Raw genomic sequence first — 15,236 nt, forward strand, 5'->3', positions numbered from 1 at the left:
CCACAACACCTGGCTATTTTTTTGGTTGCAATTTGGCCAAGGCCAAGGGCCAGGTTTGAACCTACCACCTTTGGTATATGGGGCCGGTGCCGCACTCACTGAGCCACGGGCACCCTCCCAGATCCTTGCTTTTCTATTCTTGTGATACTTTACTTAGGAGAATATTCTCCAAATCCTTCCAGGTAAATACAAAACAGGTGAGCTCTCCATCTTTTTATGGCTGAATAGTATTCCACGGTATACATATACCATAGTTTATTAATCCATTCATGAGTTGATGGGCACGTGGGTTGATTCCACATCTTGGCAATTGTGAATTGCGCTGCTATAAACATTCAAGGGCAAATGCCCTTATGGTAAAATGATTTTTTTTTTCTTCTGAGTAGATACCTAGTAATGGGATTACAGGATTGAATGGAAGGCCTATTCTTATTTTTAGCTCTTTGAGGATTCTTCATACTTCTTTCCAAAAAGGCTCTATTACTTTGTAATACTACCAAAAATGTATAAGTGGTCCCTTCTCTCTGCACCAATGCCAGCCTGTGCAGCTTTGGAATTTTGTGATGTGCGCTATTCTCACTGGGGTTCTGTGATATCTCAGGGTGGTTTTGATTTGCATTTCTGTGGTAATTATGGATGGTGAGCAATATTTCATGTGTTTATTTTCCATTCGTCTTCTTGGGAGAAGGTTCTATTCATCTAGTCACGTCTCTTGGACAATGATAATTCGGATTGTTTGCTCTTTTCTTATTAATTAGTTTTAGTTCTCTGTGGATTCTCTGTTCTTTCATTAGGCTTTGTCAGATTTGTAACATGCAAATATCCTCTCCCATTCTGAGGAATGTCTGTTTGCTTTAGTTGTGCCCTTAGCTGTGGAGAAACTTTTTAGCTTTAGGTTCCATTTAATTATTTTTGGTGTTTCTGCAATTGCCAATGTGGTCTTCTTCATAAAATCTTTTCCCAAGCCAATATCATCAAGAGTTTTTCCCCCACACTTTCTTCTAGAATTTTTATTATTTTATGTCTTAGATTTAAATCTTTTATCTTACAAAAGTCAATTTTTGTAAGTGATGAGAGGTGTGGGCTCTATGCCCAGAAATTTGAAAATAGGGAGGAAATGGACCAATACCTGGAATCACACCATCTCCCCAGACTTAACTAGGAAAAATCAGAGCTCTTAAACAGACCATTATAAAACAACAAACTCACAACAACAATAATAAAGCTTCTAACAACAACAAAAAGGTCCTGGACCAGGTGGTTTCATACCAGAATTATACCAAAACGTCAAAGAAGAGCTCATACTTATATTGTGGAACATATTCAAAAACATGGAGAAGGAAGGAAACCTCCCCACCTTCTATGAAGCATATATCTTCCTGATACTAAAATCTGGAAAGGATCCATCAAAAAAAGAAAACTACAAACCACTATCATTAATTAACACTACTGCAAAACTATTCAGTGAAGTCCTAAAAATAGAATACAGCTACTTATTAAAAAATTAAATATTAAGATCAAGTGAACTTGAGAAAAGGGATTGTGGGAGAAAGGCTGCTTCCTTTCCACCTGGTGGCAGCCATCAGGTGAACCAAGATGGGTGCATACAAGTACATCCAGGAGCTATGGAGGAAGAAGCAGCCCGATGTAAAATGCTTTCTTCTGAGAGTCCACTGCTGACAGTACTGCCAGCTCTCTGCGCTCCACTGGGCTCCTCACCCCACCCAGCTGGATAAAGCGCACAGCCTGGGATACAAAGCTAAGCAAGGTTATGTCACATATAGGATTCGTGTGTGCATAGTAGCCACAAACACCTAGTTCCTAAGGATGCAACCAATGGCAAGCCTGTGCATCATGGTGTTAACCAGCTAAAGTTTGCTCAAAGACTTCAGTCTGTTGCTGAGGAGCAAGCTGGATGCCACTGTGGGTCTCTATGAGTCCTGAATTCTTACTGGGTTGGTGAAGATTCCACATACACATTTTTTGAGGTTATCCTCATTGATCCATTCCATAAAGCTATCAAAATAAATCCCGACACCCAGTGTATCACCAAACCAGTCCACAAGCTCAGGCAGAAACATGGGCTGACATCGGCAGGCTGGAAGAGCCTTGGCCTTGGAAAGGGCCATAAGTTCCACCACACTATTGCTGGTTCCCACCATGCAGCTTGGAGAAGATGCAATACTCTCCAGCTCCACCGTTACCACTAATATAATAACATTTATAAAATTCATAACCTAATAAACAATTTAGGACAGTCAAAAAAAAAAAAAACAGATCAAGTGGACTTTACTCCAGGGATGCAAGGCTAGTTCAATGTATACAAATCTATAAATGTAGATTTATACCACAAAAATAAAAGTAAGCACACAGATCATACAATCCTCTCAATTCAACAAAATTTGGCATCATTTTCTGATAAGAACGCTTAAGAAAATAGGTATAGATGGGACATTTCTTAAACTGATAGAAGCCATCTACGACTAACCCACAGCCAATATCATACTGAATGAAGTAAAACTAAAAGCATTTCCACTCAGAACTGGAAACAAACAGGGATGCACACTATCACCAGCACTATTCAACATAGTGCTGGAAGTCATAGCCAATGCAGTTAGGCAAGAAAAGGATATCAAGTGTATCCAAATGGGGACAGAGGAAGTCAAACTTTCACTCTTTGCTGATGATAGGGTATTATAACTTAGAAAACCCTGGGGATTCAACCATGAGACTCCTGGAAGTGATCAAGAATTACAGTAACATCTTGGGATATAAACTCAATGTCCACAAATCAGTAACCTTTATATATGCCAACAGTCAAGCTGAGGATCAAATCAAAGACACAATACCCTTCACAATAGCTTCAAAGAAAATAAAATACCTTGTAATATACCTAACAAAGGATGTGAAAGATCTCCACAGAGAAAACTATGAAACCCTGAGAAAAGAAATAGCAGAAGACATTAACAAATGGAAGAACATAACCATGCTCGTAGCTGGGAAGAATTAAGATTGTTAAAATGTCCATAGTACCCAAAGTGACCTATAAATTTAACACAATTCCCATTAAAGCACTAATGTCATACTTTGAAGAACTTGAAAATAATAGCTCTTCGTTTCATATGGAACCAGAAAAATCCCTGAATAGCCAACACAATTCTAATAAATGTTCATTAAAATTATCATCTTTGAAAATCTCTTCTTTATAGACAAAAATAACTTCTTTCCCATTTCTTCTTGTTTTGATATAGTTTGATATTCTTTAGTAATTTAATATTTAGTATAACAGAACTATCTTCCACCAACTTATCATATTCATCTGCATATTCAAAATACTACCCAAAGTGATCTACAGATTCAGTGTACAATAGCAATGACTTTTTTCACAGAAGGTGAAAATTATTATGGAATCCTAAAAGGACCCAGATAGCTGATATTAACCCTTTTTCAGGTATATGATTTGAAAATATTTTCTACCATTCTGTAAGTTAGCTCTTCACCCTACATGTCCTTCACTGTGCAGATGCTTTTTAGTTTTATATCATCCTACTTGTCAATTTTGGGTTTTGTTGCTTGTGCTTTTGGGGTCCTTTCCAAGAAATCATTGCCTAGGACCAACATCATGGATACTCTCCCCTATGTTTTCTTCTAGTAGTTTCATAGTTTCTAGTCATACATTTAAGGTTTTAATCCTTTTTGCCTTGATTTTTATATGTGGTGTGAAACTCCATTCTTCTGCATGTGGATATCCAGTTTTCCCAACCCCATTTATTGAAGATTGTCCTTTCCTCATTGTGTGTTCTTGGCACATTTGTCAAAAAAAAAATCAGTTGGCTAGGAAGAGGGGGGTTAGCAAGTTGTACCAGTGGTAACAATATGTGGGAGTGTGGCACACTTCCTGGGTGAAGGACAGAACTACAATTCAGACTTTACCTTACAAATGCAAACAATGTAGCCTAATTGTATGTAACTTCATAGTAATCTAAAATTTTCAAAGCAATTGGCTGTAAGTGCATGGATTTATTTCTGGGGTCATTATTCTGTTCCTTTGGTCTATGTGTCTGTTTTAATACCATTACCATGATATTTTGGTTACTATCTATAGCTTTGTAATATATCATAAAGTCAACTAGTGTGATACTTCCAGCTCTTCTTTCTGCTCAAGATTGCTTCAGCTATCTGGGGCCTTTTAGGATTCCATAATAATCTTCACCTTCTGTGAAAAAAGTCATTGGTATTGTACACTGAATCTGTAGATCACTTTGGGTAGTATGGACATTTTTACAATATCTTTTCATCCAATCTATGAAAGCAAGGTATCTTTTCATTTATTTTTGTCTTCTTTAATTTCTTCAGTTAGACTAGTTTAAAAGAAAAGTAACCAGATAAATTTCTTGCTGAATACTCAGGGGACGGAACACATTTCTTAATAAGGTGTTGACTCCTTTACTTAGGTGAAGTAGGAATGAGCTGAATTCTGAATAAGCTGGCACCAAAAGAATCACAGTTTTCATTTTGATAACAATTTCCATAGTAGAAGCTAAATCAAAGCCACTACAAACTTGGAAGGTAAATCACTGCTAAGGGATATGCTCTACATTCTTCCCAACGATCCTGTTCATCTCCACCTGTTTTTTTTTTTTTGTTTGTTTTGTTTTGTTTTGGGTTTTTTTGCTTTAAACTGGATAATTTCTGTTTAGATGCCCTAGATGAACAGAAGATCAAACCTCACAGCACAAGCATGTTGTGGTAGGGGAGAGAGGGTATGTCAAATCTTGCAAAAATAATTGAAGAATTATGGATGCCATATTGGCTGTCAGAGCTGGGTTTTTTTAATAAGATTTTTCTTCTTGGTCCTTATTGTTGGAGAGGATCATTACCAATTTTTTACATATTGATTCCATGCCCAGAAGACTTATTGAACTTTATATTAGTTCTATTAGTTTGTCTACATATTCTTTCACATTATCTGTATAGACAGTCATGCTATCTATGAAATATACTTCTTGCCCTTATCTTTTCTTTTCCCTATAAGCTGGTTAGAACCTAATTTATTTTTTCTCTTTATTAAATCTTAACTGTGTACATAAATGCATTTATGGGGTACAATGTGCTTATTTGATATACAATGTGGAATGCTTACATCAAACTGATTAACTTAACCATCACCTCGCTTACTTATTTGTTATGGTAAGACATTTATAGTCTATTCTTAATAGTTTTGAAATATACCATTGCATGATGCATAAAATGGTGACTAGAGGTTTTCTTGAAAGTCTTCTTCCTGACTTGAAAGTCATTATACTTCATCATTAAATATAATGTTTGCTGAAGGGTTTTGTTATACAGCCTTGTCAGGTGAAGGATTTATTCTGAGTTTGTTAGGTGGCTTTTTTGTTTGGTTTTAATCATAAATGTTTTCTGAAGTCTAGTGAATGGTTTATATATATATTGAGATGACAATAAGGTTCTGCTTTCTCCTTTAATCTAGTTTATAGTTATGGATTTCACACTGCACAAGCAGTCTCTGAGTTCCCAACATCCCACTTATGTACAATTCACACTTATTAATGGAGGCTACTATAGTAAGTCCCCATGTTACAGACATCTGACTGATTATGACTCACACTTGTGAATGGAATCTAATACAGGTAATAAATAAATGTACCTGTTCCAATTTACATACAAATTCAAATTAAGGACAAACCGACATCTTATTCATAACTCACGGACAGCCTATATTATATATTTTTGGCAAATAACCTAGCCTATATGATACTGGCTTTTTGGTACTAGATATTTCCTTTAAGACTGAGTATTAAATAAAAGGTCAGTTTTTGTATATGTACCCTATTTGTTAGAAAAGAATTTGTATTCTATAGTCATTGTTACAGGCTTCTATTCATGTCCATTGGCTCAAGCTTAAGTATTTTGTTATTCAAATCTCCTATATTCTAAACAGTATTTGTTTGCTTTATCTATCAGTTAATGTGCACACTATGTAAAAAAAACACTATTATTATGGACTTACAAATTTTTCCTTTCAATTTTCTCAATCTCTTCTTCATATATTTTTAAGATACACTGTTCTATAGACCAGGTTCAGGATATTTATTTTGCGTATGAAATTGTTACTTTTATCATTAAGTAATGTCCTTCTATATCCTTAATGATGGTCTTTTGATTAGCACACAGTTTGTCAGATATTGCCTACACCATATTTTTAAAGTTAGTATTTGTCTGGGGTTCATTTTCCATATATTCATTTTCAACATTTCTCTGTAATTATGTTTCAGTTGTACCTACCTAGTTTAACAAGCACAGAGCTGTGCTCTTTAGAAAGTACAATCTGAGAATCTTTATCTTTTAACCAGGTAATTTAATCTGTTTATATTTATTACAGTTGCTGACTATTTCTACCATCTAATTTTCATTTTTATATTTACAATGTTGTTGCTTCTTCTCAGCCTACCATTCTATTGACAGAATTTCTGTTTTTCTCTTTTATGTTTGGAAGTTTTACATATTATTACCATTCTCCCAGTAATACCTATAACTTTCTTACATGCCACTTGACTTTTAAAAGCATGAAGTTAATCAATATCATCCTGCTACAAAATACAAGGACTTAGAATGCTTTAAATCTGATTACTTCTCTCCATGATACTATTGTCCAGGATTTCAGTTCCACATTATTTTATCTTTCTCAAAGTAATGATTATTATTGTTTTATGTAGCCCATCCTTAATTAGATTTTTATACTGCTTCATCAGCATCACCAGTCCCCATTGTTTACTGCATCTCATACCTTCTTTATTTCAATCAATTTCTAACATAGTCCATCTGATAATGCTACTTTTATCAAGGGCCTGTTATTCATAAAATTCCTCTAACCTTTTTCATCTCAAAATGCCTTTACTTTATTTTTTCTCTTCAACAACTGTGTTATAGACCCAATTGTGCCCAACCCCCACCCCCCAATTTATATGTTGAGGCCCTAACCCTTAACATATTTGGAGGTAGAGCTTTTGGGGATGCAATTAAGGTATAAATGAGTTCATAAAGATGGGGCCCAATAGCAATGGTGTTTATATTATATAAGAAAAGGAAGAGACATCAGAAATCTCTCTGTGTGTCTTTACACGTGCACACAGAAGAAAGGCCACATGAGGACATAGCAATGGACAACCATCTGCAAGCCAGAAAGGGGAGCTTGACCAGAAGCCCTCCCTAATACCTTGATCTTAGAATTCTGGCTTCCATAACTATGATAAATTAAATTTCTTTGCTTAAGCCACCCAGTCTGTGGTAATTTGTGATGCCAACATTAGCAGACCAATATAAACACTTTAGCTGGATAAAGAGTCCTAGGTTAATAACAATTTTCCTCCACCTGTCTGAAGATACTACTCAATTATCTTTTCACCTATACTGATGCTGGGAAGAAGTCTACTGTCCTCTAGATAATGATCCTTTGATCCTTAGTAAGTAATTTCTTCTCTTTCTAATTACTTTTAAGATTTTCTGTCTCCGTAGGAAGACAGACAAATGGCTAACAAACATTTGAAAAACTGCTCACCATCCCTGATCATCAGAGAAATGCAAATCATTACCAGGCTGAGATATTACATAAACCCAGTGAGATTAGCCCACATCAGAAGATCTCACAGCTGTAGATGCTGGTGTGGATGTGGAGAGAAGGGAACACTTTACACTGCTGGTGGGACTGCAAACTAATGCAACCTTTTTGGAAGGAAGTATGGAGAATCCTCAAAGAACTCAAATTAGACCTCCCATTTGATCCTGCAATCCCATTACTAGGCATCAACCCAGAAGGAAAAAAAATCATTTTATCATAAGGACATTTGCCCTAGATTATTTACTGTAGCTCAATTTACAATTGCCAAATTGTGGAAACAACCTAAATGCCCACCAACCCAGGAATGGATTAACAAGCTGTGATATATGTATATCATGGAATACTATTCAGCCACTAAAAAAGATGGACTTTACATCTTTTGTATTAACCTGCATGGAGTTGAAACACATTCTTCTTAGTAAAGTATTAGAAGAATGGAGAAGCAAGAATCCAATGTACTCAATGCTAATATGAATCCAGCAGAAAATCTAATGCACACCCACACAAGAAAAAATCACTCAAATCACTTCAAGGTGGGGGGCGGGGGAAGGAGGGATGAGGAGAGAGGAGAAGGAAGGGGAATGGCGTGCTCCCACTTAATGGGCACAGTGTTAGAGTATATGGCACACCTCTTGGGGGCAAGACATAATTATAAGAGGGACTGTACCTAACAAATGTAACCTAATTCTTTGTACCCCCAATTAACCTGAAATAATTAAAAAATATGTATTTCTTTCTCAATATATTTTTTTAATTTTTTCTAGTTTGGGGTGCTTGTTCTCCCATTTTGTGTGACTCATATCTCTCCCTTCATTTCTCCATGGGGTGTATATAATCTGAGTTCTCTATTCTTTTCTCCATAAAACTCAAGCACACTTGGCTTCGGCTGCCCAGTACAGTGCAAACAGCATATGTTTTAGAGTAAAATAGAGCAGGGCACAATCTTGAACAAGTCTCTTGAGCCCTCTGAGCCTTAGTTTTCTCATTTGTGAAATAGAAATAATGATAACAACTTTATAAGAGCTGTTATGAAGCCCAAAGGAGAAAATGAGATTAAAGTGGCTAGCATACAGAAAGGTTTAAATAAATAATAGCCTTCTAATAATCTCTATCCCATCACTCTTTTCCTTCTCGTAAGGTTTTAAGGTATTTGGTATTTTTATCTAAATTTTTCCTATATTATAAATCCTTGGGTACTAACTTTAGCTTCCCTGTTAGATAAAAGTCGAGTGGAAGGAAGAAGTGGTTAGACAGCCCCATCACTACCTTCTGAACATGTCTGCCCAAGGCCTTACCCAGAGAACCTGTACCAGAACAAATATTGACCAAATGGAACTGAATCATCTGAAAGACAGAATAGGCATCTAATTTCAGCGTTTTCCTCCTCTCCACTGAGAATGCTGTTTTGATACCCAGAATCAAAATCTTCACTCAGAGCTATTTGTTTCTTATCCCAATTGGACACTGTGCAAAATTATTATAGGGTTTAGTGTGATGAGCTGGCAAGAAATGTTTGCCAAGTTTCAAAGGTTTGGAGAAATATGCTGTAACCCTGAAAGGCACTTTCTTTTTAATTCTGTCTGGAAGTGTTTGCAACTCTTAGAACAAAATGTAGTCCTAGGGCTGTCTTTTCTCAGATAGCTGGCACTAAATTTCTCTTTACTGCTATCAGTTTCCTAAATAAGTGTATTTGTATTTAATTAGCGCTGAATGTTGAGGAGACTTCTGTTAGTCCTTTTGTTTAGTATTTTAGGGTGAGAGATGAGAGGAATAACATGTGTGCTGGCATGTCAATGTTCTCATTTCAAAGCCAATTTTTATTCCATAAATATACAACTCATCCAGACCACCAGCCTTAAGGAACTGAAATTAAGACAATTCCTAAGAAACTCTAAGGATGCCAAGCTAGTTCTATTTTCCCTTCATAGCAAAAATGTGAACAGAATATTTTTGTTGAATAGTTGACACCTATAGGGATGTTATGCATAGAAGATAAGCTAGGGAGTAAAAGCCAACGTCTCTTCGTTCATTGGATACCTTAGGCCAATTCTGAAAGAAAACAAACCTAATTAGGCTTAGAGAAGTGAAGGTACTTGCCCATAGTCACACAATCCATTCATTTTTCTCCTTGACCCCTCCCTAGTCAAAAGCACCACTATCCCTTATCCAGACTACTGCCAACAACTGCCTAAATAGTCACTCTGCCTTCAGTGTGGCTCCTGATTTAATCCGTTCTCCACCTAACATTCACAGTCATCTACTTAATACATCATCTGACATAAAACCTACCAATGGCTTCCCATTATTCTTACACTAATGTTTAAGTGCTTTCCTGTCTGCCCCCTTCTCGCCTCCTCAGCCTCTGCTTTCACCACTTTCTACCTCAAGTGCTATGCTCTGGAAATACTGCCTTCTGAGTAGTTCATTAGAACACAATGTATTCTCTCCTTATGCCTCAGGAGTTTGGAGCCTGCTTCTTCCTCTTTCATGAATATTCTCTTTACATACTTTTGCCTAAATAACTCTTCATTCTTCATTGTACATTCTTCATACTTCAACTCAAATTTCACTAACTAAGGACATGAAGTTCCATCAGTGGAGGTCACTGATGCCCAGACTAGGCCAGATCATTCATAACAAGTACTTTTTCTTCATAGCACTTGACATAGGAAGTTCAGTAGCTATTTGGTGAACACATGATATACAGTGATCATCTGATTTATGGCTCTCTTACCTTACTAAATGGTAAGTTCCAAAATGATCACTACTTAATTAATAGATATAGGGATTAAACATCTCTCTATTCCCTCTCATTCTCCAGGCTCTATCTTCCTGTCCTGCCTTTCTCCACTCCTCTGTTCCTTTGTCTCCTACTTGTCTGACCAGTGGTCTCTTCACAACAGGTACTGCTGGTTCCCATTGGTGGTTCAATGGGGACTATTCCCACATCCATCTCAACACATGTTGGCAACTTTTTCACGGACAGCATTCTTTGTAGGCAGAAAAAGTGGTTATTTGCAAATATCTAAAATTTCATCATCAGGATATTATTCCTTCCAATAAGGCTAGTTTGCTGTCAAAATTCCCATAAGCCTATTGTGGTAAAATTAATGCTTGCCTTATCCATACCTCACAGTCAATATTTTTATGAGTCCATTGTTTTCACCCAACTCAGAGTGGGCTGAGGTACTCAAATAATTAGATGAAAGAAGGAATTGAAATTTAAAAAAAAAAAGTGGAGAAGAAAGAGATGGTTCTCAATTTGTCCACAAGCTAAATCTGACTTCTTTTTTCTGCTTATTTTCCCATTTGGAATAGGTAATTTAATTTTTAAATGTGTGCATTACCTGTACATTATGTTACCCATACCAAACTGACGCAAACTGTGCATGTATACATGTGCCTATATTTCTCAAAGTACCTTCATTACATAGCTCAAATCTATAACAATAATCCAACTTACTCATAAGAAAAAATGTTCTCTGATGATTATAGTGGCCCTTTCTGGCCATTTAAAGTCTCCATGCATAGAGAAAGCCTTCCCTACATTTAAAGTTCCCCATTAGCAAGAACATCACATAAATGGCTTCTCTGGTCACCTAACACTTAAGCACTCTATAGGCCATTAGTGCATTTTGGATTAGAAAACGCAGAAAGTGTAAAATGGGAATTTGTGATCTGAATGTGGCCTAATTATCACATGGTCAAATACAATCAGTGCAATCACTGGAATAAATGCACTGGTATGGGAGTGTAATTTGCACTCATCTGGATACCTAACTATTTACTTTCAGCAGTATCTAATTTTTATGTTCAGCAGATCAAAAAAAATAAAAAGAAAGGGGAGCCACAGCACCTTCTGTGTGTATAAATTTTCTTTAATGCAATCAACATTACTAGGGGGGTATCTTTTTTATTTTAATGACTTGATGTATTGTGCTCTGTCATCTCATTGACCAGTGAAATAAGAACACTAAATAGAAATAGAAATAAAATGCAACTCTATGCTGTCATAATGTTTCTAATTAGTTATTAAAACTAAACACTGGAATGGTGAAAAAAGAATCACTCAACTGAGGTCAGAATCTGACTCTTATCTGGGAATTAGGGAAGAATGAGAATCTATTTGTTTTTCAGTACCATACTGTATGATTCTCTGATTTTTTGATAACAGTATTTGTGACCTCAAAGCCTTGAGGGTGGTAAGGCTACCTGACACATGTGACAAACTATGCCTTTGAGGGTGGCCCAGAAATATCAGAGGAAGTATTTCAGAGTACCTCCCACCACAGCCCATGGAGAAAGTAGCACCTAGCACAGATATGTTTATTTGATGACAAAGAGAAGAACGTTCTCTTCAAATTTTAAGAGGTGTGTTTTGTGGAATGGCTGAACTGTTTTTCCTGTGTTGCTGCCCTTGAACTGCTTTTGGGAATCAATTCACTGTCCTGCAAAAAGATGGGCAAGTGTGATGCTGAGAGCATAGCTTCAGTTCAGGTGCACTGATTCAACACTGATGTCAACGCCTTTAGTTTCCCACTCACTAGACTCCTTGATATTTTTCTAAAAACTCTGGTTCACTCTTAATAAAATGTATCAAAAGCTACTGGAATATAACTAAAATAAAGATTACCAATGGAGCATTTATAAAACAATTAGTTTATAAAACAATTCTGTTTGGAGAAGTTTAGGCTTATTAGCAATAAAACTCAGCACATTCTAGTTATCAGACTAAGAAAAGAACAAACAACTCCATTTCTTTATGAGCAAGGAACATGAACAGAAACTTCTCTGAAGATGACAGGTAAATGGCCAACAAACACATGGAAAAATGCCCATCATCTTTAATCATCAGAGAAATGCAAATCAAAACCACTTTGAGATATCATCTAACTCCAGTAAGATAAGCCCACATCACGAAATCCCAAAACTGCAAATGTGAAGTGGATGTGGAGAGAAGGGAACACTTCTACACTGCTCGTGGGAATGCAAGCTAATACAGCCTTTTTAGAAAGAAGTATAGAGAATTCTCAAGGAACTAAAAGTTGACCTACCATTTGATCCCACAATTCTATTACTAGGTATCTACCCCCAGGAACAAAAATCATTTTACAACAAAGACATTTTCACCAGAATATTTACTGCAGCCCAATTCATAATTGCCATGTTGTGGAAGCAGCCTAAATGCCCATCAACCCAGGAATGGAGTAACAAATTGGGGCATATGTATACCATGGAATACTATGCAGCCATAAAATATATGGAGACTTTACGTCTTTTATGTTTACCTGGAGTTAGAACATATTCTTCTTAGTAAAGCATCTCAAGAATGGAAAACAAAGTCTCCAATGTACTTAATATTATTACAAAACTGATATATAATCACATACACAGTCCTACAAATGATAAAGCACAAATATAGTCCAGCAAGGAGGAGGAGACAGGAGGGAGGGGGAAGGGCAACTGGAGGGAGGACGGAGGGCATTGGTGGGATCTCGCCTAATGTGCACAATGCAAGGGTACATTTCAAAACAACTAAGAATAAATTAGAAATGTCTCCACAAAAAAATAAGTAAGTGAGCTGATGGTTATGTTAATCAGTTTGATTTAAGCATTCCACATTGTATATGAAATCATCACATTGTACCCCATATAGTTATGATTTAATAAAAATCAGATTTTTAAAAAAGTAAAAATAACAATAAAGAAATAAGAAATAAAACTCTCCTTTGAATGTCACAGGAAATTTTTGTTATATTCTATTTAGAAATACTGTGCCGCTTTGTTGCAGTGCAGGATGCAATAGTAGGTAATAGCACTTTCAGGGTTAGGGAGCATATTTCATTGTCTCTGTGTCCCCAGAACCTAGCACAGTGCCAGGCACAGAGTAAACAGCCAATACATACAGACAGACATATAAACATGTGCACATACTTTTATAAGGCAGCATCATAGCATGGAATTGGAACAAACCCCTGAACACAGATCTGAAGCACGTGTCTCATATACTCATGTTGTAAAAATATTTTAAGTTATAGTTATAATCAGGGAGGATGGAGCTCCAGATAATGTGCAAACCTCTTAAAATGCAGAAGCCTGACTGCCACTAAAAAGCATATCATGGGAAATACTCAAATATTAAGTATATTGTACTGGCACCTTCCATTATCTCATTCACTCCTCCCCATGACCCAGTGAAAGCAGGGCTATCAGTTTACCCATTTGACAAATGAAGAAAGCAAGTGTCTTGGATAAAGTAAATGACTTGCCCAATGGCACAGGACTAGCAAATGATTCAATCAGAATTCAGACCAAAGTCCATTTGACCTCCTCTTTCCTACTATCTTCTACCGAATCAGCATCTGCAAAGCCAGGGCTTCAACTTGTGGTAGTTTTTTGTTTGTTTGTTTAGTTTCCACATTGACTCTGTTTGTCTGAGTAGCTAAGAGTCAGACACTTAGGGAACAATTAAAACATCAGACAGAGATGGTGGGGGAGAAAACAGTTCAGGCCATTAGCACAGTTCTCCAGATCTGAATGAAGCTATGTGAAACAGCCCAAACCTTTGAGTCAAGCAAAAGAAACTGGGCCCTCCCAGTGCCGAAAATCATCTCTGCAAGTGTGTTAACGCTTCTGCTGTCTCTGGCTTGCCCTAAACAATCTGTTACCACACAGCAAGGCTGAACCAGCCATTTCCAGAGATGGTACCATGGCAGGGGACTCACCAGGCCTAATAGTTGGGAGTGTAAAGACAATGGCACAATCCACACACTATTCTAACTTAATACAAAGCGTAGATGCTATCTGCAGTTAACATTGATGATTCTTTTCTCCACAGAAATTTTTAAGACTCTGGAAAAGAGTCCAAACCTCACTGTTATGGCAGAATCTAGAAGCAACTACCGTCTCAGTTCTATAATGAATGCAGATCAAATATATTTGAATTGGAAAAATCAATTTAATGTTCAAGTTTCTGTCTACAGGTTCTGCTTCTATTTTCTTTGATAAGATTAGTGAACAAAGTTCAGAGAACTTTTTCATTCAAACGTTTTCCCATAATAGCAAATCAATCTGCTCAGACAAACAAAACATCAAATGTTAACGATAAGGAGCTATCATTGGAAGTTGATCTGATTTACACATAAATATACCCACTAAAGTTTAAATGAAACTTTATAGAGGAACAAAATTGGCTAAAGGGTTTTTTTGAGTCTTTTAAAGCAGCTACTACAATAATAACTGCAAAAGTATGCACAAGTTGTGCCAGCTCTAATCAATCTTGTGTATTTTTTTCACACTGCTACAAATACATTTCATAGAAGGCTAGAGCAAACTCACAGCAGGAAATGTAGTAACTGAAGTCAAGCATAACTAATTTGCAGCTTAGGACAGATGCGATCTACAGAATTCACCAATCCATCCTGATCAGCACTGATAGGGAGGACCGACTCCCAGCGTGCGTTGTTTCTGTGGATTTTACACTGATGAAATAGGGCTCTTGGATCTGGATAGGATATAGGAGATGGTGGCAGTATGTGAGCAGAAAGCATGTCCTATTTTACATGTTGGCATAAGTATGATAAGTAGGCAATTTGTC

The 15,236-nt window shown here is 36.7% G+C and overlaps 1 protein-coding gene and 1 pseudogene across 3 annotated transcripts in view; one reads left to right on the plus strand and one right to left on the minus strand.

Moving 5' to 3' along the window:
- The window catches only part of FGF13 (fibroblast growth factor 13), a 528,354-nt gene that overhangs the window by 398,578 nt on the left and 114,540 nt on the right, over positions 1–15,236 (minus strand). The gene's annotated exons all lie outside the window — the stretch shown is intronic.
- On the plus strand, positions 1,597–2,215 carry LOC100965117 (annotated as a pseudogene).

Source organism: Otolemur garnettii, unplaced genomic scaffold (assembly GCF_000181295.1).
Source record: "Otolemur garnettii isolate 467f Iridium unplaced genomic scaffold, OtoGar3 scaffold00117, whole genome shotgun sequence".
Lineage (NCBI taxonomy): Eukaryota > Metazoa > Chordata > Mammalia > Primates > Galagidae > Otolemur > Otolemur garnettii.